Source organism: Ipomoea nil, unplaced genomic scaffold, assembly GCF_001879475.1.
Source record: "Ipomoea nil cultivar Tokyo-kokei standard unplaced genomic scaffold, Asagao_1.1 scaffold0848, whole genome shotgun sequence".
Lineage (NCBI taxonomy): Eukaryota > Viridiplantae > Streptophyta > Magnoliopsida > Solanales > Convolvulaceae > Ipomoea > Ipomoea nil.
In genome coordinates this window covers 2,210,097-2,233,855 of record NW_017617276.1, presented here as the reverse complement: position 1 = coordinate 2,233,855, position 23,759 = coordinate 2,210,097, and positions in this window count along the sequence as shown.

The window sequence follows — 23,759 nt, the reverse complement described above, 5'->3', positions numbered from 1 at the left end:
GCACCAAGGCCGCCCGCCTGGAATTGTGCCCATGTTGCTCCCCACAAGCATGCCTTTCCAAACTAAACCGTACCGAACACTAAAGTAATTAACCGTACCAAACGATTCGGTTAAAAACGACTGGAATTACCGTTTGACTTTATTTAAAATATAATAATAATAATAATAATAATAATAATAATAATAATAATAATAATAATAATATTATTATTATTATTATTATTATTATTATTATTATTATTATTATTGTTATTATTATTATAAATAAAATCAAACGGTATTTTCTTTCGATTTTTTACCGAATCGTTCGGTACGATCAATTATTTAAATGTTCGGTATGGTTCGGTTCGGGAAAACAGAACCAAATCGCCACCCTTAAAGTTAATTACTGAAATGGTCCCTTGACTATAGTAAAATTATCAATCTGGTCCAAATATAAAGGAAGTCTAACGGCAAAACTAACGGAGGACCAACTTGGTTAAATTTTTTAAAGTTGAGGGACTTATTTGGTCAAAAAAAAAAATAGTCGGGGACCAAATTACCGTAATATAACATTATTAGGTAATCTCATAACTTAAACCAAACAAAGTAATATAACATTATCATACTCAGATTACCTAAACCAAACGCCCCCTTAGAGCATTCCATTTATAGAAAATACTACTACTCTTAAATTCTACTCCCAACTTTTACTCTCTCTCAAAAGTTTGATGTTAACATTTTGTTTGAGACGACCCATAGGTTGAAGATGACCAATCATTGTTTTTTTTGGGGTAAATGTAAATCATATATATACCCAAAACAAAACCAATCATTCATGCCACATTAGAGAGTGAGGGAGTAGAAAAATGGAGTAATGTAGTAAAACTCCCAATCACATCCCCCACCTATAACCACCAACGAACCACCACCAATCACGGCAACACATGCCCGGATAACACATGTTATCCCCCAATCACGTGGACCCATCACTCAGGCCACAACTCCATAATCACGTCACGACCACCACGAGGACCACTGCAATACCTTGGTGACTAGTGTCCCATACCACTAATCGTGCAATCCAGGTAAAGCCACACACGCCACACCTCAACAGGAATCAATCAACGGATTGCAATGAAGGTATGAAACATACTCAATCAAGGAACGGGTCACAACCCAACAACAACAAAGATGAATAACACAAGTTATCATCAACCAAACGGAAGGTACAAACCACACACACGCTAGTATTAAGACAACGAACTAGCATGCTTAACAACGGGGAAACTCAAGATAGTTCCGAGAACACACAAGACACCTCTTGGTCCAACGAAACACAATGTTGAACACTTAGCACGATTCGAGACACCAAAGTCCTACATGGATACCTACCATATAGTTCTAGACCTACGAAACATCAAGAAGACGCTCAAATAGTTCCACAAAAGAACATCGGGAAGCCAAAAGATCAAATACCGAGACAACAAATCACGGGGAACAAATCCCGAACCACACACCACCGTGTACCTGCGGGTGGACCCACGGGTAGTGCCCCACCCGTGGTTCCGCCCGCGGGAACACTTCTCACGAGGCTGTGTACCCGCGGGTAGGCCGGCGGGTGGTGCCCCGCCCGCCGTTCCGCCCGCGGGAACAGTCCTGTTCCACAACTAATCCCTTCGGGGATTTTCTTCTCCAAACACAAATTCAAGTCCAAAACATGCCAATTCTCACCAAACACAAAAAAAAATGACTTGAACCATGGAAAATGCCAAGCAATGGCACGAAGGAACCCTAAACACAAGCTCTAGATATGCAATATCACAAGATAAATGCATAAACCCTCACATTTCATAGCAAAACACATGTAGAATCCAAGAAATCACATATAGGTAAGCAAAATAGGTTTTGTAGAGCATGGGTTACCTCTTGAAGACCAAAAGACTTCTCTTTACACCACAACAAGCTCTCCACTAGGCTCACTTTCCAAACCCACTTCAAGATCAAACCAAAAGATCATAAAGATCCTACTTTTAAGAAAAAGACAACTAAGATGGAACCAAAAACACAAGACAAGCTTAGCTCTTACCCTCCTAGATGCCCAAATAGGTGAAAGGTTGAATCTTGGAAGCAAAACTTGGAATCTTGACAAGGGTCTTAACTTGGCTTGGAGAATAAGCTACACTTCTTTTCTAGATAGAAGGTAGAGATATTTTCTTCTAGGAATTGTAAGGAATGAAATGAAGAAGTCTTCTAGGTTAGGATACAATACTAACTCTTGGTGAAAAGACAAGGATACCCTTACTAACCCTTAGAAAGTGTAAGGAACAAGGGAACTCCCCTCAAAGCACAAGGTACAACACAACTTAAAGGTTGACTAGTCAAATTCTAGTCCTTGAGTATTAAAAATCAGGATTTTAGGAATTAATTCCTCAAATAAAAATAGGATTAATTACTCAATTAATCCATGAATTGAATGTGGATTTTTGGGGTGTCACATCCTCTCCCCCTTCAAAGAAGTTTCGTCCCCGAAACTTGGGTACAACGAATTAAAAGCGAACGGTAACAAGGAACCGAAATTGTGACAAGAAATTCAAGAATAGTCCCTTTGGTCAAAAACTCCAAAAGTACTCACAAGGGTTCTAAAGAAAAGAAGAAGGCATTTCGAATTCAAGGATCGGTCAAGAGTTAAGCAAACGGATAGATTGAGCATCAAGAACTCTACCCTCAACACAACCACCAACTTCTAGACAACAACTAAGAACTAATCAACCAACTCCAAACACCGACTTACTAAGCTAGCTAAACAACAAGACAACAAGCAAAACAAACAAGCACGCAAGGCAAACAGCAACCTATCACCAAGCTAGCAACGACTAAGAAGGAAACAACAAGGGAAAAGCGAACGGGGTTACCGCAACACAAACTAAAACTCCTCGCTCTCCGACTCCTCGGCCTCTTCGGACTCCTCTTCGTCTTCGTCCCTGTGGCTAGAACTGGCTTCAATCTGGTCCAGCCTCTTATGCACTGCAACGAACTGCGCCTTCACAAACGCAAATCCCTCGGCGATCAAACTGTACTGCTGACGAAGCAAAGCGACGACGTCCTGCTCTCTCTTGGTGCGAGCTTCCTTCCTTCTCCGGCTTTCATCACTGTCTGATTCACTTTCTTCAGCTTCGGCGGTCTCTGGTGCTCCTACTTCTTCTTCTTGATCCGCTTCATCCTCAGCTTCTTCATCACCACCCAAACTCTGGACTGCAAGGCTCAACTTCCCGGCATGGACTCCAAGCTCGGCAGCTAACTCTGCCCGTTCAACAGGTGTTTTCCTTGCAACCTCTTCAAGCGTGATGTACTCACCATCATCCAACTGAAACAGATTACAACTCCGGAGATTGGCGGTATCCAACACCATCTTTCCCACAGCCTTCGGGAGACAACCGTCCACACTAACACCTTCTTAACCAAGATCCAACTCAGCACCATTCCATACGGCAAACTCTTCTGGTTGTGATCCCGGCAAAACACCATGTGTTGCAACATCAAAGCAGGCAGGTTGAACTTAACCATATTCTTCAGACAGAAAGCAAAGGTGCACTCCAACTTACCCAACAAACTACTCTTGTTGTTATTGGGCAACAAACAATCGGACACCAACATCACCAAGATCCTTTGTTCCGCAGACAACCATTTCTTTTCCTGCCTAGAGGCTTGAGTGAAACCACTCGTATGGCCCAAAAGATAGCTCAAATAGTCACGGTACCCCATGGTATCCATACTAATCCAAGAATGACCACTGTACTGAGCCACTCCGGTAGCAGACAAACTCAACAACTGAGCCAACCTCTTCTCAGACAACACAACCTTCACACCTCTCACCTTAGAGGTGATATCCAACTTATCGCCCTCCTTTGCCACAACCATGTGACGATAAAACTCTTTCACCAAGCTCGGGTAAGTCTTGGCCCTTATGGCGAGAAAGCCATCCAACAAACCTTGATACCTAAGCAAATCCAACAAGGAACTAGGAAAAGATTCCGGATCAAAAGCTTTACCTTCAAGAACAAGGTAATGGGCATCCACCCATTCCGCTTTCCTAGCCAAACTTGACATTCTAGGCATGGTAGGAGATGATCCAAAGCTCAACAAACAAAGCCCACAACTTCTTCTTCACACCCACACTCTCGCTGCTCCTCTCTCTCTCTCTCTCTCTCTCTCTCTCGCACGCTCTCTCTCTCTCTCACGCTCTCTCTCGGCGACACAACAACAGCGGCTCGGCGGCGGCGGCGGTGCGATGAAGCTCCGGCGAACGGCGACGGCTGCGGGTGGCGGTTCAGTGGTGGCCGGCGACGGGTGGAAGGGATGCTACGGGTTGGGGATGGGGTTAGGGTGGTTCACGGGTAGGGAGAAGGAAAAAGGAGAAGAGGAGGAAAATTTTGGGGATTTAGGGATTTAGGTGAAATTGGGGAAAAAGATGATTAAATTTGGAGATTTTGGGTAAAGAGGAAAAATATGGATGAAAAGGAATTAGAATTGGGTAGGTTCCAAGGAAGATAATTAGCTCAAGTGGTTTAGGGGTTGGGTAGAAAAGAAATAGGCTAAGGTTCAAAATTCAAAGACTATAATCAAACTTTAGGCTTGGCTTTTAAAACTACACAAGGAGAGGTTTTTGGTATGGATTTTGCTATTCTCCCAAATCAAAGAACACTTGGAAAAATTTAAGAAATGCACAAGGAATTGTTGTAAGAAGAACCAAGTGTAGGGATTGAAGGATTAGGCTAAGCACAAGGTAACTCAAGGATAGATGGCTACCACACAACAAGATTTAGATGCCAACTAAAGAAGTCACTTAGCAAGAAGAGTCTAACTAAGCATCCAACGAATTACTAACAAGGAAAACATGCCATGGTTTGCCAAACAAAGACAACTACAAAACACAAGGGAACACTCAAGGCAACAAAGAGCACAACACTCTCGGGAAACAAGGATAGGATCGAAAACAAGGGTTACCTGCTAACTTTTCCTCCACCAGACCCTCCGACTCCGCCTGCGAACGCGCCATCACGAAGACTCTTCTCGGCGGCCTAGCTCCGACAGCTCCGCGACCTGAACTCCCTCCTGGTGCTCTTCCGGCTCTCGGGGGTGGCGGCAACGCTCTCTGACCGGCAAGCTGGGGACACTCTGCGACTCTGTGACCAGCAACTCCACAACGAAAACACCTAAACGTCTGGCCGTAACAATCTTGGCCCGCGTGCACCTTCCCACACCTACGACAACCAACCGACTTAGCTTGAACCTGAGGCTCCATTCTGACAGGTCCTTAAGAAGAAGATGACGCAACTCTAGCCGGAAAACTCGGTCGGGGCTTCTTGAAGATGGAAGAACCTCCACTCTCAACTCTCTTCCTGGCCAACTCCAACGAACCCCTCTGAAGCTGTTGAACGCGAAATAGATCCGCGGCACACAGATACGCATCCTTAAGGGAACTGGGCCTACTCACCGTCAATGCTTTTCGTGCCTCATAATTCAGACCGGCAACGAAACGTTCCACCTTAGCAAGCTCTGTAGGCACCAGCATCCTCGCGAAGCGTGCCAGCTCTAAGAACTTCTTGTGGTACTCAACCACAGATAGAGGTCCTTGCTGCAGATGAAGGAACTCATCAAACATGGCGGCTCGCACATGCGCTGGATAGAACCTTTCGCGCATTCTGTCCTTGAGCGCGGTCCAATCAAACCCAGGAGCTCCAAGGAAGGTCGGACCTTCGTGGACCCACCACAAATCCACTTCCTGGCAGAAGTAGAACGTTGCCAGTTCTACTCTCCTTTCTTCGGGGCAGCCCACCACGGTGAAGATCTTATCAAACACCTGTAGCCACTCTTCTAGGACTACAGGGTCTTCCTCGCCAGCGAAGGATGGCGGCCGATGCCCTGACACCAAACGACGACCTACATCGCGATGCCCAGCAGGAAGCGGAGGCGGCACAGCTTGATTGTTGTTCAGCATGGCTTCACTGAGCGACTGCATCGTCTGCGTCAGCTGATGGAGATTCTGAGTGAGCTGCTCGTTGGACGGGATCTCTAGGGTGCGAGCGCGGGGACGAGGAGGCATCACAAACTTCTACAACAACAACGAGATTACCAAAAAGAGCAAACAGGCAAGACAGAAACCAACACACATCTCACCGCGCAACCTAGAGTCCTAAGCCTAACACTTAGCTTCTTAAGGTCGCAGAGGTCTCAAAGCACACTTAACCACTTAGAAAGTCTAGACTTAACTCTTCCTAGGTTCAAGCCTAAGCTCTGATAACAATTGTAACACCCCCCAAAAACAAGGCCCAATTGAAGCCCTAACACAAGCAGATTAACAACAAAACTAGCACAGTGGAAGATAAACAGAAACTGGATAAAAGAAATCCAAAAAGGGGTGTTATGCCACGTATACCACACTAGGTAACGCTAAGGCAACAATCTGCAAGTGTATAATACTATCCCAATACATCAATCTAAAACAGTCTAAAAAAACATTGGCGCACAGGCCACAAAAACACAAAGGTGCTAAGCTACCAGGCTCTAGACATCGCGCTCGTCTAAACATCACCTGAAAGATACAAAGATAAACATGGGACGACGCCCGGTCAGCGAATAATGCTGGTAACCCACCAATACCGTTAAGTATCATAAATAGGTAGATATAAGATATAAAAACCATTTTCGAAACGGAATACATATATATAAGTCAAAAGCCAAGATCACCAGTCAACACAAGACTCATCACTCTCAAGACCACACGGGAACACATCCCAAACCACAAAGGTTAACCACACACAAGGATAAAGACTCACCCAACAGCAACACATGCCAAAACAACACAAGCCTCCGTGACTACACGCATCACGAGAGAAGATCACACAACGCCGGCTTTACAATCCCTCGCAACATCACCCATCACGAGTTGTTATGCCTTCCTTATGCCCTGTTCCAACCTTATGGCTACCCCCAACCTTGTATCTTCTTTCCAACCATTACCTCCAGGATCCCCTGTACAGCCAAGTCCAACCTTATTCCGCCGGGACCGTCGTCCCCCACCTATAACCACCAACGAACCACCACCAATCACGGCAACACATGCCCGGATAACACATGTTATCCCCCAATCACGTGGACCCATTACTCAGGCCACAACTCCATAATCACGTCACGACCACCACGAGGACCGCTGCAATACCTTGGTGACTAGTGTCCCATACCACAAATCGTGCAATCCAGGTAAAGCCACACACGCCACACCTCAACAGGAATCAATCAACGGATTGCAATGAAGGTATGAAACATACTCAATCAAGGAACGAGTCACAACCTAACACCAACAAAGATGAATAACACAAGTTATCATCAACCAAACGGAAGGTACAAACCACACACACGCTAGTATTAAGACAATGAACTAGCATGCTTAACAACGGGGAAACTCAAGATAGTTCCGAGGAACACACAAGACACCTCTTGGTCCAACGAAACACAATGTTGAACACTTAGCACGATTCAAGACACCAAAGTCCTACATGGATACCTACCATATAGTTCTAGACCTACGAAACATCAAGAAGACGCTCAAATAGTTCCACAAAAGAACATCGGGAAGCCAAAAGATCAAATACCGTGACAACGAATCACGGGGAACAAATCCCGAACCACACACCACCGTGTACCCGCGGGTGGACCCACGGGTAGTGCCCCACCCGTGGTTCCGCCCGCGGGAACACTTCCCACGAGGCTGTGTAGGCCAGCGGGTGGTGCCCCGCCCGCCGTTCCGCCCGCGGGAACACTCCTGTTCCACAACTAATCCCTTTGGGGATTTTCTTCTCCAAACACAAATTCAAGTCCAAAACATGCCAAATCTCACCAAACACAACAATATGACTTGAACCATGGAAAATGCCAAGCAATGGCACGAAGGAACCCTAAACACAAGCTCTAGATATGCAATATCACAAGATAAATGCATAAACCCTCACATTTCATAGCAAAACACATGTAGAATCCAAGAAATCACATATAGGTAAGCAAAATAGGTTTTGTAGAGCATGGGTTACCTCTTGAAGACTAAAAGACTTCTCTTTACACCACAACAAGCTCTCCACTAGGCTCACTTTCCAAACCCACTTCAAGATCAAACCAAAAGATCATAAAGATCCTACCTTTAAGAAAAAGACAACTAAGATGGAACCAAAAACACAAGACAAGCTTAGATCTTACCCTCCTAGATGCCCAAATAGGTGAAAGGTTGAATCTTGGAAGCAAAACTTGGAATCTTGACAAGGGTCTTAACTTGGCTTGGAGAATAAGCTACACTTCTTTTCTAGAGAGAAGGTAGAGATATTTTCTTCTAGGAATTGTACGGAATGAAATGAAGAAGTCTTCTAGGTTAGGATACAATACTAACTCTTGGTGAAAAGACAAGGATACCCTTACTAACCCTTAGAAAGTGTAAGGAACAAGGGAACTCCCCTCAAAGCACAAGGTACAACACAACTTAAAGGTTGACTAGTCAAATTCTAGTCCTTGAGTATTAAAAATCAGGATTTTAGGAATTAATTCCTCAAATAAAAATAGGATTAATTACTCAATTAATCCATGGTGTCACAACGACCACGTTTAAGCTTCTCTGTTCCCCCCCCCCCCCCTCCCTCCCCCCACCCCCTTTTTAAAATAAAAAATAAAAAATAAAGACACTAAGTAATAAGATGGTGGATCGGGTTATGGGTTTTTTAGCCTGGTTCATATGGTTTTGGGCGGTAGGGTGATTATTGAAATGGCCCATCCTCCTCTTCTTGATTATAAATTGCATAATCCTATTTCGGCCCTTAATTTTTCATATCTGTTCCCGTCAAGTGCTTTTGTTAGAATATCTGCTAGTTATTTTTTTGTATTGATATGTGTGAGATTGATGGTTTCATTTTCTACCAGTTCTCTTATAAAGTGATGCCTGATGTCGATGTGTTTTGTTCTTGAGTGTTGTACTGGATTTTTAGAGATGTCTATTGCACTTTTGTTATCGCAGTGTATGGTTATTGTTGTTTGATGTATTCCATAGTCTTCTAGCATCTGTTTCATCCAAAGTAGTTGTGTGCAACAGCTTCCGGCTGCAATGTATTCGGCCTCAGCTGTTGATAATGAAATAGGACTTTGTTTTTTGCTTATCCAAGATACCAGATTTGTTCCTAGGAAAAAACATCCTCCTGAGGTGCTTTTTTCGTCATCTATGTTTCATGCCCAATCAGCATCGCAATAGGCTGACAAGTGATGATTGGTATCGAAGGAGTACCATATTCCTAACTCGGCAGTTCCATTAACATATTTAATGATTCTCTTTACTGCTTTTAGATGATCAGTAGGATTGGCTTGATATCTTGCGCATATTCCTACTCCAAAGCTTAGATCTGGCCTACTAGCAGTTAAATATAGTAGACCTCCTATCATGCTTCGATATAGGGTTTGCTCAACTTGTTTTCCTTCTATATCTTTTGAGATTCTTTCTGTTGTTGGAACTGGTGTTCTGACAACTTTGCTTTCTTCTAGTCCGAATCTCTAAACTAGGTTCTTTGCATATTTGCTTTGTGATATGAAGATCCCATTGTCTTGTTGTTTGATTTGTATACCTAGAAAGTAGTTTAGTTCACCAACCATGCTCATCTCAAATTCTCCTTCCATGTTAGTGATGAACTGGTTTTTGTGGTGTTCACGTGTTGACCCAAAGACTATGTCATCGACATAGATTTGAGCAATGGCAATGTCTTTTCCATAGTGTTTAACAAATAAGGTTTACTTCCTCTTTCGTAGCCCTTTTTGAGTAGAAATTTAGTGAGTCGTTCATACCAGGCTCGTGGTGCTTGTTTTAGCCCATATAGAGCTTTGTCGAGTTTAAATACGTTTTGTGGAAAGTGAGGATCCTCAAATCCCTTTGGTTGAGCAACATAGACTTCTTCTTTTAAATTGCCATTTAAGAATGCTGTTTTTACGTCCATTTGATAGAGTTTTATCTTGAGTATGCAAGCTACTGCTATGAGGAGCCGAATTGATTCAATTCTGGCTACTGGAGCAAATGTTTCCTCAAAATCTGTCCCTTCAATTTGTGTGTATCCTTGTGCTACTAGTCGGGCTTTGTTTCTTGTTATGCTTCCTTGTTCATCTGTTTTGTTCTTGTAGATCCATTTTGTCTCGATGGTATTGGCTTTTTCTGGTTTAGGAAGTAACTCCCAGATGTTGTTTCTTTCAAACTGTTGCAATTCTTCTTGCATAGATTCCACCCGAAATTCATCTTTTAAGGCTTCAGTAATGTTTTTGGGCTCTATTTTGGAAGTGTAGCAATAGTCTCCTTCCTCCATTTTTTGATAATCTCGTTTCTTTCCTCTAGTTTTGATCCCTTCGTTGAGTCCTCCTATAATATTTTCTACTGGATGATATTTCTGTGTCCTTGTGTGATCAGTAGTGTGACTTTCCTCAATGGTTTTTGTTTCCTCTTTCTCTGTTGTTTCTGTTTCAGATTTCTGTTCCAGAGTTGTTGGAACTGTTGTTTCAACAACACTCGATTCTTCATCATCGGTGGTGGGATCTTCTGGTGATGTGTCATTGATGACTACATTTATGGATTCCATGACACTTTCTGTTCTGAGGTTGAACACTCGATAGGCCCTGGTATTTGAGGAATATCCTAGTAATATTCCTTCATCTCCTTTGATGTCAAACTTTCCCAATGGTTCTCTATCTTTTAATATATAACATTTGCTGTCAAAGACATGAGTATGTTTCAGATTTGGTGTCTTTCCCTTCGAGATTTGATAGGGTGTCATATTGGTTTCTTTTCGTATGAATACTCAGTTTATCAAGTAACATGCGGTGTTTACTGCTTCAGCCCAGAACTTTGGTGATAATCTTTTGTGATTTAAGAGAACCCTTGCCATTTCTTGGATAGTTCGATTCTTCCGTTCGACCACTCCATTCTGTTGGGGTTTTTTTGGAGCCGAGAATTCATGATGAATCCCATTTTCTATGCAATAGTCTTTGAATTTTGTGTTCTCGAATTCTCTACCATGATCACTTCTTAACCGGATGATTTTCCCTAATTTTCCATCCTTTTCGTTTTGGATTTTGAAGATGAGAGTTTTGAAGGTTGTGAATGCTTCAAACTTTTCTATAAGGAAGTTTACCCATGTGAATCGTGAGTAATCATCAACGGTCACATAGACGTACCTCTTTCCTCCTATGCTTTCTGTTTGAGTGGGTCCAAATAAATCCATGTGGAGTAACTCTAGAATTCTGGAAGTGTGTATTCCCAAGGTCTTTTTGTGAGTTGTTCGTGTGATTTTATTTTCAAGGCACGCATCACATTTTCATCTACGTCAAGTGTTGGAACTCCTCGGTAGGCTCCCCTTTTTAACCCCTTTTTCATGTCGTGGAAGTTTATGTATCACATCCGTTGGTGCCACAATTGTGTTTGATTGACGGTTGTTTGTAAGCAGGTTAAATCACCGTCTCATATGTAACATTTATTTGTAGACTTTTTCCCGATCATAACACATTCGTGATTTTGGTTGAGAACATTGCAGCTATCTTTTGAAAATTTCACTTTAAGTTCATCTTCACATAGCTGACTTATACTAATCAAGTTTGCTTTTAGTCCTTGTACCAAGAAGACTTTTGGTAATCTAGGTAGCCCATGTACATTCAAAATCCCGCTTGCAATAATCTTTCCTTTTCCTCCATCTCCAAAGGTAACATACACTTCATTTTTATACTGAATGTTTTCTAGATTTTCTAGGTTTCCTGTCATATACCTTGAGCATCCGCTATCAAAATACCATATGTCTTGTCCTTTGCTTGTTTTAGAGGTAAATGCAACATTTTGGTCTTTTCTTACCCAGATTTTCTTGTTATTATTTCTGTTTTGTGTTGACGAATCTCAGTTGTTTTTCCTGTAATAAAGATCAATCTGTCTTTTGTAGCAGTGTGCTTTAATGTGTCCCAATTTGTGGCAATAATAGCATCTTATCTTTCTTCGATGTTGGAAATGATGTTGCGACACTTCGTGTATTTCAGTTTGGTGACTTTCATTGGATGCTGAGATTGGAGATCTAGGTCTTTCGGTAAGCTCCTTGATTTCTTGTAGCAGTTTAGCTTCTCTATTTTTGAAATCTAATAGTTCATTTTGAGCTTCTTTGTATCGTTTTTCTCCCCTATCTTTCTCATCTTTTAGAAACTGATTTTCTTCCATGAGTTCTAGATTTACTTTGATGATTTGTTCCCATTTGGCATTTAGCTGAGTATATGCCTCTAATAATTCTTGCATATCTTCGCCATTGTTATTTTCATAGTTTGCGGTGAACGCTACGAAATTGGTGTTGATGTCTTCTTCACTGTCTGAGTCATCACTTAATGTTGTTATGTATATCTTGTTATTTCTTTTAAGGTATGTGGCACATTCTGATTGGATGTGTCCAAATTCTTGGCACTCATAGCATTGTATTCCTTCTATTTTTGAACTATCTCTTCTTTTCGTACCTTGTGGTTTCTGATTGACTGTGGAATTTCCATGGCCATTCGAGGAGTTTTTATTTCTAAATTTGTTGAACTTTTTGAGAACTCGATTGAAATTCTTTGTCAATAGCACGATTGACTGTTCCATGGTTTCAGTATCGGCTTCTGAGCTCTCTTCTTGTTTAGATTGTAGTGCTATTATTTTTCTGGTTTTGTAACATCTCAAGCTCATAGGTTTGAAGGTTTCCCATTAGATCACTGAGTTTGTAGGTATTCAGATCTTTGTTCTCTTGAATTGCTGTAACTTTTATCAGGAATCTTCCATGTAGGGAACATAGTATCTTTTTTATGATCCTATGTTCAGGTATAGGTTCGCCTAGATTGAATGCGTCTCCAGAGATGCTTAAGACTCTAGCATTAAATTGTGTGATATTTTCTTCTTCTTCCATTTTCAAGTTTTCAAACTCTGTCTGTATCATCTGTAATTTGGATTGTCTTACAGACGTGTTCCCTTCATGATGATCACATAATATACTCCATGCAGTTTTGGCTATACGAGTGGTGGCAATCAGTTTGAAGGTATTTTCGCTCACGGCTCCATAGATAGCGTTCATTGCCTTCGAGTTGAAGTCATATTCTGTTCTTTCTTCTTCACTCCAGTCAATTTTAGGTTTTCTATTTCTTTTATCATCAACTGGAGTTTTCCATTCATTTTCTATAGCATTCCAGACACCTTCTCCTTGTGCCAGGATGTATATCTGCGTTCTGGCTTTCCAGTAGGAAAAATTTGTGCCAAGTAGGGCTGGTGGCCTGTTGTTAGACAGTCCTTCTCTTGGAAATTCCATTTGGATCCTGCTAGTAACTTAAGCAGTTTGGCTCTGATACCAATTGAAATAAATATAAGCGCATCACACAGTGATGTTAAAACTGACGTTGTGACAATATGATTTATAACGCAGTTCGGGCAAACAACCCTAATCTGCGAGGCACTTCTCAAGTTGAGAATTTGCCTAAATCCACTAAAAGCTTAATAATTAAAGTACACTATTTAGGAAACGAAGATTACACAATATAACGATCTTTCCTATCGGACTATTGTGACCTAAACACATGTACTACTTTTCAAGGGGATTTGGGTATCTCTTCTCAATGACTCTCGTGTCTCACAATTAGATCTTGAAAGCTTGAGCCTTTGTGATTGAGAATGGCTATTTTTATAGGATCAAAAACCTTAGTTTGTGTGCAAATAGGTTTATTAATCCTAATCATATTTGGACTATGACATCTTCTAGAATTGGGAAACGGTTTTTGCACCCAACATTTGACAATTCATTTGAAGTCAACAAATGATAACACTAGTTTTTGAGTAGTTTTTTCTACTGCAAATCATGATTTTTTATGGGCCCATGAGAAAGGAATCTTATGCAGAAAACGCTTGGTGCGTAAAAGGACATATTTTTAGACTTATTATTATTTTTTTCTTTTTTTTTCTACCATTTCTCTCTCTCTCTCCTAGTTGCCTGCAAAAGACCTCCACAATTGGTGTTGCTCTTACATTGTTTTGGACGTCAATCTGTAGCTGACATGATATCTATGCTACCACGACATTTGTTATCTCAATATCGATCTGTGAATAAGTAATATGCATTTGTAGTAATGTATGAACTGAATGTAATGATACTTTGCTTCATGCATGTTTACTTAGCTTGTACGCTATAGTCATCGAACTGATAGCGTAAATGTACTTGAATACACTTTCACTAAACTTGATGACTGACCCATTTTTATGCCTGGATTCACCAGAAATCACTTTGTTTTCATGTTTTGTTATTTCCGGCAACCTTGGAAACAGGGACGGAGCCAGGATTTGTTGATGCGGGGGGCAAGGCCCCCTACAACTGTCATGTAGCTCTGCCACTGCTTGGAAACGCTATTTCCAGGTCTAAGCTAAAGCTCCAAAGAATGAGTGTGCGCTCTAGCAAAGAACCACACTGAGATAACCAACCTAGGTTACACGTAACTAATCAATTCAAACTAAGAAAGTCAATACGCAGCTACCTTGTGGTTACAACTTACAAAGCAAATGATTTAACCAATTCAACTAGGGTTATCCAATTAGCTTTCTTGAAAATAGTATATTAGAGGTGGACAAAGTATGGGCCTGGGTCTGGGCCTAGGTTAGCACTGATCAGGACCGGTCCAAGATAACTTGGGCCGATCCCGTGTTGAGCCTACTCCGGGCCTCTTGTGGGTTTGTTTTAGGCTAGGCGCAATTTTTTATTATTATTAGTTTTTATATAAATTTTTTTTTTTGGTTTAAAATGAAATTTAAACCATTAACCTGTGTATTGAGCCCAATTGGTCAGTCATTCTTATAATGTCCAGTAGTGGCAAGTGTTGAATACTCATTAAATTTGTTTTGCATTAAAGGCAGAATATAGTGAGTTAATTAACTCTTCTATACTTCTATTTAACAATGAGATGTGACAGCAAGGTTACATTACCTCTTCAGCACAAAACTCTTCCAGTACCTCATTTATTTGACGATCCTCTGCAACCATAGCCAATGCCATACTCACAAGCTCATTTGACAAAACATAATCACTTATTTTTGACATGGTCAACAGATTTTTAGTCCTCGAGTCCAGAATTTCACTGATTATAACCGATTTGTCTGAAGCCTGTTGCATTTCAAAAACAGATCACAAAGTCAGATTGTTGAAAGAAAGATCCCTGTAGTAGATGAGAATTGAATATTAGTGCTTAAGATTCAAAAACAGATCCCAAAGATCATATCAAGAACACTAGTTGAGATGGCATACAAGTTTTGAGGTTAGAATGGTTGGTAAACACATCTCCAATCGATTGATAGAGCGAGTTGCTGCTAAGGTTCCTAAATCACGGTTTTCTTAAGGTTAGGCACTTCAATATGGACAGAGTATGTAGAATAGAACATAATTCTAAATCTTACAATTATATTGCACACATACACTAAAGAAAGCAATGAAATTAAGCAGACAAGTGAAGCTACTCACAGATAATTAATCAAAAGCATGTCATTGATGGAATAAGGAAGACTTCCGCTTAAATTATTATATGCAAGATTCCTGAACACAAAAACGAAAACACTACTACTTAGAGAATTAAACAAAAACATAAATACAACCCTGGAGGACTGCTGCGGCAGCGGTTGGGCTGGAGACCGGTGGCGGAGAGAGTGAGATAAGGGATTTAGGGTTTCTTGAATGTGCGAGGGCAACGAGGCGTGAGAAACTCGTTACTTTTTAATATTTAATTTAATTTAATTTTTTTTTTAAAGCATGAACGCGTCCAAAGTACACAACTTTGGACGCAGATTATTATTTTAAAAACAACGCGCGACAATAGGCGTCCAAAGTTCTATAACTTTGGACGCCTATTATTTTTAATTTCCAAAAAAAAAAATTATATAGTTTAAAATGCCACTGCACTACACTTTAGGCGTCCAAAGTTCAAACTTTGGACGCGAATTATTCGATTTTATTGATGTTTTTTGTACTAGTGTGATTAACAACGAATGTTCTTACCATTTAAACTACTTCAACCTTTTGATATAATAACACACACACACACACACACACACACACACACACACACACATATATATATATATATACACACACATACACATATTCACACGCACTTTTTCAAAGTTAATATTTTTGTTTAAAATAATATTTTAACCATTAATCTCAAAATAAAAAAAAAAATTAATATGATTTTTTTACAAAATTAAAAATTTATATGACTTTAATAACATTTGAATTTGTACTATTAAAATTTTTTATAAGGCTTGTAATATTATTTTATAACTTATAAATATTATAAAGTGTATTATAATTTATAAAGTCCAGGCTAGATTTTTCCTGGGCCTGGATTGTGGTTGGGCCGATTTCGAGTTGGGTTTCGGACTATTTTTTTATAGGACCTGAATCGGTCGTCTATAAGCGGCAATTTATATCGTGGACCAAGGTCTACAATGCATTGTGGATCCTGATCCAATATACATAATTTGACTTCATAAAGTACACAATCCATGTTCATAATGCACAGAGTTATATAGCTGATGACATATAAACACTTAACATAATACAGAGAATTCATGTTCATAATGCACATAATTCATGTTCATTATATCGTGTTTATGTGTATGTGTATAATTAACATGAATTCTGTGCATTATGAACATAAATTCTGTATTTTATGAAATCAAATTCTGTGTGTTGGACACTGTAGGCTTTGATCCACGGACCACGATATAACAATTGTCTATAAGCTGGTTCAGATTTGGGCTAAGCCCGACCCAGACCTGGTGAAGCCAAGCCTGCTTTTTTTGGATCAATTTAGGACTGGTTCGAAATTGAACCGGTCCGTGGCCACCTCTATAGAATATGGCAAGGTATATAGTGGTTGTTGAAGTGAGGCTTTCAGCCATTCAGCTTCCATGGACAAATCTTTTACTTCCCATCTGGAGTATCCAATGCTGGCAGTCTTGAGTGCCCCAGCCTGTCTTTCTTTTGATACTTAGCCTATTGGTCTGTCAGTTTTTCTCGTTGATTGAAGTTTAGACGTGAGAAATCACGGGTGGGAATGCGGTGTAAATGGTAGACCCGGTTTAAGGAAAGACATCTGGTCCCAGGTGAAGGATGTTGACCACAATTCCTTTCACATTCAGCATGTCTGTTGGTTATGTTGCGTGCACTGCTTCGTGATGGTTCCAATTTGCTGGCACCCCGTTGGTTTTGTTTCAGACTTGTGATGCCTAATTCTGTTGTATATATTATTAATTACTAAATTTTTAAATGTATAAAATTAGTCATTTAATTTTTATCTAAGTGACATTTTTAGTCGCACCTAACATAAATTATTTATCTGTTAATAGAAAATGTTGCGAACTTTAATTTGACAAGGTATTTTTGATTATTTTCATGTCCTGCTTTCTATAAAATACTTTTCCTTATTTCATTTTCGTTAAAAAGGCGAAAGAATCAATTCAAGTTTTGTATTAGTTTAGTACGCCTTAGATGAATTTATCTAAGAATTAGTTCAATTTTGGTTTGATTCTTGCAAAGCATTTTGTAAGAGGAAGAATATTATGCAAATGATGATCAATAAGAACATGTCAAATTAAGATATATGCCTTTTTTTTGTTTCTAAATACAGAGTAACAATTTCCGTCAAGATTTAAAATGCTACTTCACATCAACTATCATTTATTATTTTTAAATTTTAAATTTTTTTGAAGGCTTATTATTATTATTATTATTATTATTATTATTATTATTAACCAATTCTGACATGGTTGGCGTGGTGGTGGCCAGTCCCCTACCACTTAGTATGTTGACAGTAGGAACGTGGATTAGTCTTCTGACTATAGGCGGGAGGGATACCTTTAGGCAACAAAAAAAATATTATTATTATTATTATTATTATTATTATTATTATTATTATTATTAAATGGATATTATCCTATTTAAGAGAGAGAGAGAGAGAGAGAGGATATTATCCAATGCCAAGGGCTTTTTGCTATTTCGTGTTTCCTCCGACAACAACAGCTCACATTTTGAAGCTTATCTAGATTGTCCCTTTCTTATTCTTATGTATCCTTTTTCGAATTTCTTTTCCATATACACAGTTTATAAGGTTCAAACATTTTTTTTTGAGTAAATACCCAAAATGTCCCTCGACTATAGCTAAATTTACAAATTGGTCCTCGACTTTCAATTTCAACCAATTAAGTCCTTAACTTTACAATTTTAACACGATTTGATCCTCCGTCTATTTGACCGTTTGTTGACTATGATTTTTGAGGATATATATGTAATTTCATGGTCCATCGTCGGTTTTTTAAGGTTCCGGTTGCATTTTCAGACCGCACTCTAGTTGAGTTCGTACCAGAGCGAAGAAGACGACGTGTTTCCGAAATGGTGCAACGTCATCCTGGAGGCCTCCATGTGCTCCGACGAGAGCTGCAGGTTCTTCTAGAGATCGTTGACGACGGTGCAGACGCCAGCGATGATGCATAATTGCAACGAATGATGTAGAATCGTGAAATTACATATACATCCTCAAAGATCACAGTCAACAAATTGTCAAATAGACGGAGGACCAAATTGTGTTAAAATTACAAAGTTAAAGACATAATTGATTGAAATTGAAAGTTGAGGACCAATTTGTGAATTTAACTATAGTCGAAGGACCATTTTAGGTATTTACTCTTTTTTTTTTCTTCTGAAAAGAGCTAAATAAATCATTTAACTAATTGAGATAGTATTATTAGGTTTTGACTTAACAAAAGTGTAATTAACTCAAATACACAAAAATCATACAATTCGTCTATATTTTTATATTAATTTTTTGACGTGACAGTTAATTTTTACGTATATATTTTTTTATAGAGCATATGAATATTTTCTTTTGACATAAAATTGGATTTTATTATTTATATAAATAACATGTATGTTATATAGAATCTTCCTCTCTCTCTCTCTCTTTTTTTTTTTTTTTTTTTATTCTATTTTTACAACTATACTTAAATCCTTTTTATTTTTTTGAAAACCAAATCCTTTTTATTTAAATACTCATAGTTCTTTACAATGTAGTATCTCTTGTATACTTTATCAAACATTCTCGCCTCAAAGAATCCATGTCGCGGTGCCAGATAAATTATTGTGTGGACCATGGTCCACATAGTTGTATGAATCATGAATACAAAGTATATTTTTAATATACTAAAAGTACATTATTTTTATACTGAAGGTACTCCCTCCGTCCCATTTTATGTGTCGGATTTGGTTAACGATGTTTGACTGAAGTTATTTACAATTTACTTTTTTTTTTTTTTGTAATATTATGTTTAGAATTAGTATATAAAATTTATATATTTAGAAAATACATTAAAAGTACTACAGAGTATTAAACAAAAAAAAATCAAATTTAAAAGCTATAAAAAAAATGCTAATAGAAATAAGCAAAGAAGAAAGAGTTAATTTGACCAATAAATAGTAAGTAGGACGGATAAAATGAGACTGGGGGACAGGGGGAGTACATTATTTAATAGTATATAAAATAATGTATTTTATGTACATAAATAATGTACTTTTAGTATATTAAAAATAGGTCCATGTAATAATGTTTGCTAGTGCCATGTTCACCACCGGGGTTCAATCATGTGACCACCCATTTGGAATGATAACAGAGGTATCAACACACTACATACTAAATTAATAATTGGTACAAGTCTACAACTATACTTCAATATTTTTAAAAATACTTGTAATTATTTATTTCACTTGAGTGCATAGTGAGAGTTCATTTATTGTTATACACCACACATCTTCAATATCATATTTCTAACAACAACAACAACAACAACAACAACAACAACAACAATAACAAGAATAATAATAATAATAATAATAATAATAATAATAATAATAATAATAATAATAATAATAATAATAATAATAATAATAATAATAATAATAATAATAATAATAATAAAGGCAAGATGGAAATAAAAAACATCTAAAAAAATGTTTGAAGTTCTTTTTTAAAACTAGGTTGAATCTAACTGTCAGTGTTTTTTTTTTTTTTTTTTTTTTTTTTTTTACAATTTATCAAGTTTATTACTTTTTTCTTTTTTAAAAATAAAATATATTTTTTTGAAAAGATTAAAAATAAAATATAATAGAGAAGAAGAGCAGCCTCATGGACCTTCTAGCACTGCCTCAGATCATTGACTTTCTATGCCTCTTATTATTAGGCGGCCAAGGTTGATGCACCTCTAATAATGCCATTCTTTTTTAATGTCATGACTTTTAATAATCACTATTTACATTCAATTCTAGTTAATAAAGTCATATCCGTGCGTCGCACATGTACAATACTAGTCAATACTTATAACCCAATCGTTCCCTCCCCCGCACACCCCTTAAACTGACAATGTGAATTGTGTTTGCCAACCTCACCATATTATATTATACTACTTACTCCGTCCTATATGTGTCTGGTTCGATTAACGGGACTTGATTGAAGTTATTTTTAGTCTAACATTTTTATAATATTAAATTTGGTATTAGTATACAAAATATATATATATATATATATATATATATATATACACACACATATATATATATATATATATATATATATATATTTAAAAACTACACTAAAAGTACTATTGAACACAAAAAATAAAATTTAAAAATAAGTAAAAAATATTAAAGAAAATAAACAAAAAAAAAGAAAGTATTGATTTGATCAATGAATAGTAAATATGACAAATAAAATGAGACAAGGAGTGTAATAAGTTTTTGGTTATTCAATTAGCTAACTTAGCTTCTTTTTTTTTTTTTTTTTTTTTTTTTTTTTGTACCCAATCAAAAAATAATAATTTATTAGGTGACAATAAAAACCCGTAAACCCCCTTAATATATAATAGCTTGCAAACCACATTGGAGAAATAAATTGCGTTTAAGAAGATTTGGGCTTGACCGAGAGAGTATTAACAACAATCAAAGTCGTAATATTACAGTACAAAAATTATGTTTCACCAATTCAACCATCCTTTCGGGCAAAGAAAAATATATATTTTTTGCTGGTTAATAATGTTGCTAAGCATTGACATGACTTTTTTTAGGCATTTTTATCCACTCAGAGTCGTAGACTGGTAACTAATTATTTCTCCATCACATGACGAACGGAGCTATGCCCATCTCTCATGTGCATTCCAACCTAAAATATCTGATTTAGTATTAATGACTCTTTGACTTCCATCCTTAGACATTGTTTAATAGATCCTTAAAGTCAAATGAATTGGCATATAATAATCAATACAAAGTACAAACCCCACCGACAAGGAGATGTTGATAAGATAATGTGAATCTCTTCCATCTTAATTAAAGATTATTTAAATTCGAACTATTATTTACAATAATAATTAATCGTTACAAGAAAAGTATAAAGTAAAATAAAAGAATAGTAAAATTTGATGGGATTGTAGGACAATCAAATTAGTCCAATCGCTCAAAGTCATCAATATTTTGGAGTATCAATCCGACCCCGACTGCCAAGTATGGTTGAGGAAACTAACATGTAGCCTGTCAAGCCACTTAATTGATTTGAGTTCCCGGCCAACCAATTTGCCACAAACCATTATATTATATATTCAAATTATCTCCTACTTCATATTACTAGTACTAACATTGTAAATGAGTAAATGTCAATTCTGGTCCCATGAGTATTAGTAAAATGATAATTATGATCTATATATTTAATTTCTACCCATTTTCATCCACAACTATTTGTTTTAGTGTCAAAATTCATCACATCGGTCATACATATGTTAAATATATACCGAAATATGAAATTATTAAGGGTATTTTCATCTTTTTCAAATTAAGATCCCAATTTGAGCATGAATAAAGGATTTAAGCCCTAAGATCGATCCTAATTCAAAGTTCTCATACTCAAATTAAGGTAGGATGAAAAGGAGAACTACGAATTGAGATCGACCTTAGGGCTTAAATCTTATTATTCATGCTCAAATTGGAATCTTAAGTTGAAAAATACAAAAATACCCTTAAAAATTTTTAGATTTTGGCATGTCTTAAATGAATGATTGACCAACGTGATGAATTTTTACACTAAAACAATAGTCATGGATTAAAATTGGTACTAAAACAATAGCCATGGATAAAAAATTGATAGAAATTAAACATGTGGACCAAAATTGTCATTTTGCTAATACTTGTTGGACCAAAATTGGTATTTGCTATCATGCCATAATTTACGCTATTAAAACTAATTATTAAATTGACTTTTTAAAAAATTTTAAGAAAATATATTTTTAGCTCAAATTTATGTAAACCTTTTTTAAATAATTTCCCAGCGAATATTAAAATATCATCAAAGCTATATAAAAATTTTACTACACACTCGTGGAACTACAATTGATTTGAACTGGGGAGAAAGAAATGATTTGAAGGAAATGCTGCAATGGACAGTATGGAGTAGTACTATGAACAATTTGTATCAGAATTCAGACATATAATAGGCGTACGTAAGGGAATCTGAATCTCCGCCGACAAGGAAAAACGTCCAAGAAACGACGAGGGCAATTATGTGAATTCACGTCACTACGGTATCTATTTCTCCACACATCCGTCCACCGACCACCGACCACCGACCTACCTACATACCTTAATAAAATCCCACGTACAAACAAACAACAAATCGGCAATTTTTTCTACTATTAATCGCTTTCTCTCTCTTACTATCTTTCTACACTCACAACTCTTTTCTAATTTTATGATATCCTACGTTACAACTTTAAAAAATATTTTATATTTAATGGTATTATATATATATAGAAGGTTCATGTGCGGATATAGCTTCCCGTGAGATTATAGCGTTGACACACCTTAAACATTAAAATGACACACTTTAAGTACACAAACCACGTATTTTAAACACACAAACAAAGCACTTTAAGAACACAAATCACTTACACCTAAAGCTTAAGACCGACGAACCTTAAGTATACAAACCACGCATTTTAAGTACACAAATCATTCACCTTAAGTACATAAATCACGCACCTAAGGTTTTAAAATGGCGCACCATAAACATACAAATCGCGCACCTTAAGAAGGAAAACAACGCACCTTAAGAAGGAAAAAATCACGCACCTTAAGCTTCGAGTTGACGCACCTTAAGTTTCAACAACTACTCACATTAAACACACAAATCACGCACTTTAAGCACAAAAATCACGTACCTTAAGCACATAAACCAAACACCTTAAGCACAAAAGCCACGCACCATAAGAAGGAATACCACACACCTTAAATTTGACCTAGATGCAAAAAAAATATCAAATTACTACCGCATTTTTTTTTTAATTTTGTTAATCCTGGACGTTGATTTAATCAAGATCAATGGCTCAGATTTAACCACACAACTGCACTGGAACTGAATTATATATCTACATCTACAATCTACAATTCTAATAAGAGCCAATAATGTTAGGCCCTTAACTGAAACAAAAAAATGTCTGTAGTATTGTTTCTTAAAATGAATGGTTCATATTATTTTGATTTTAGTATTTTTGTAATGATTTTCCTTATTTACCCTCTATTATATTATTTTATTCCCTTAAATAACCTAAATTCCGTTAGTATAAACTTTAGTAACGGAATATTTCG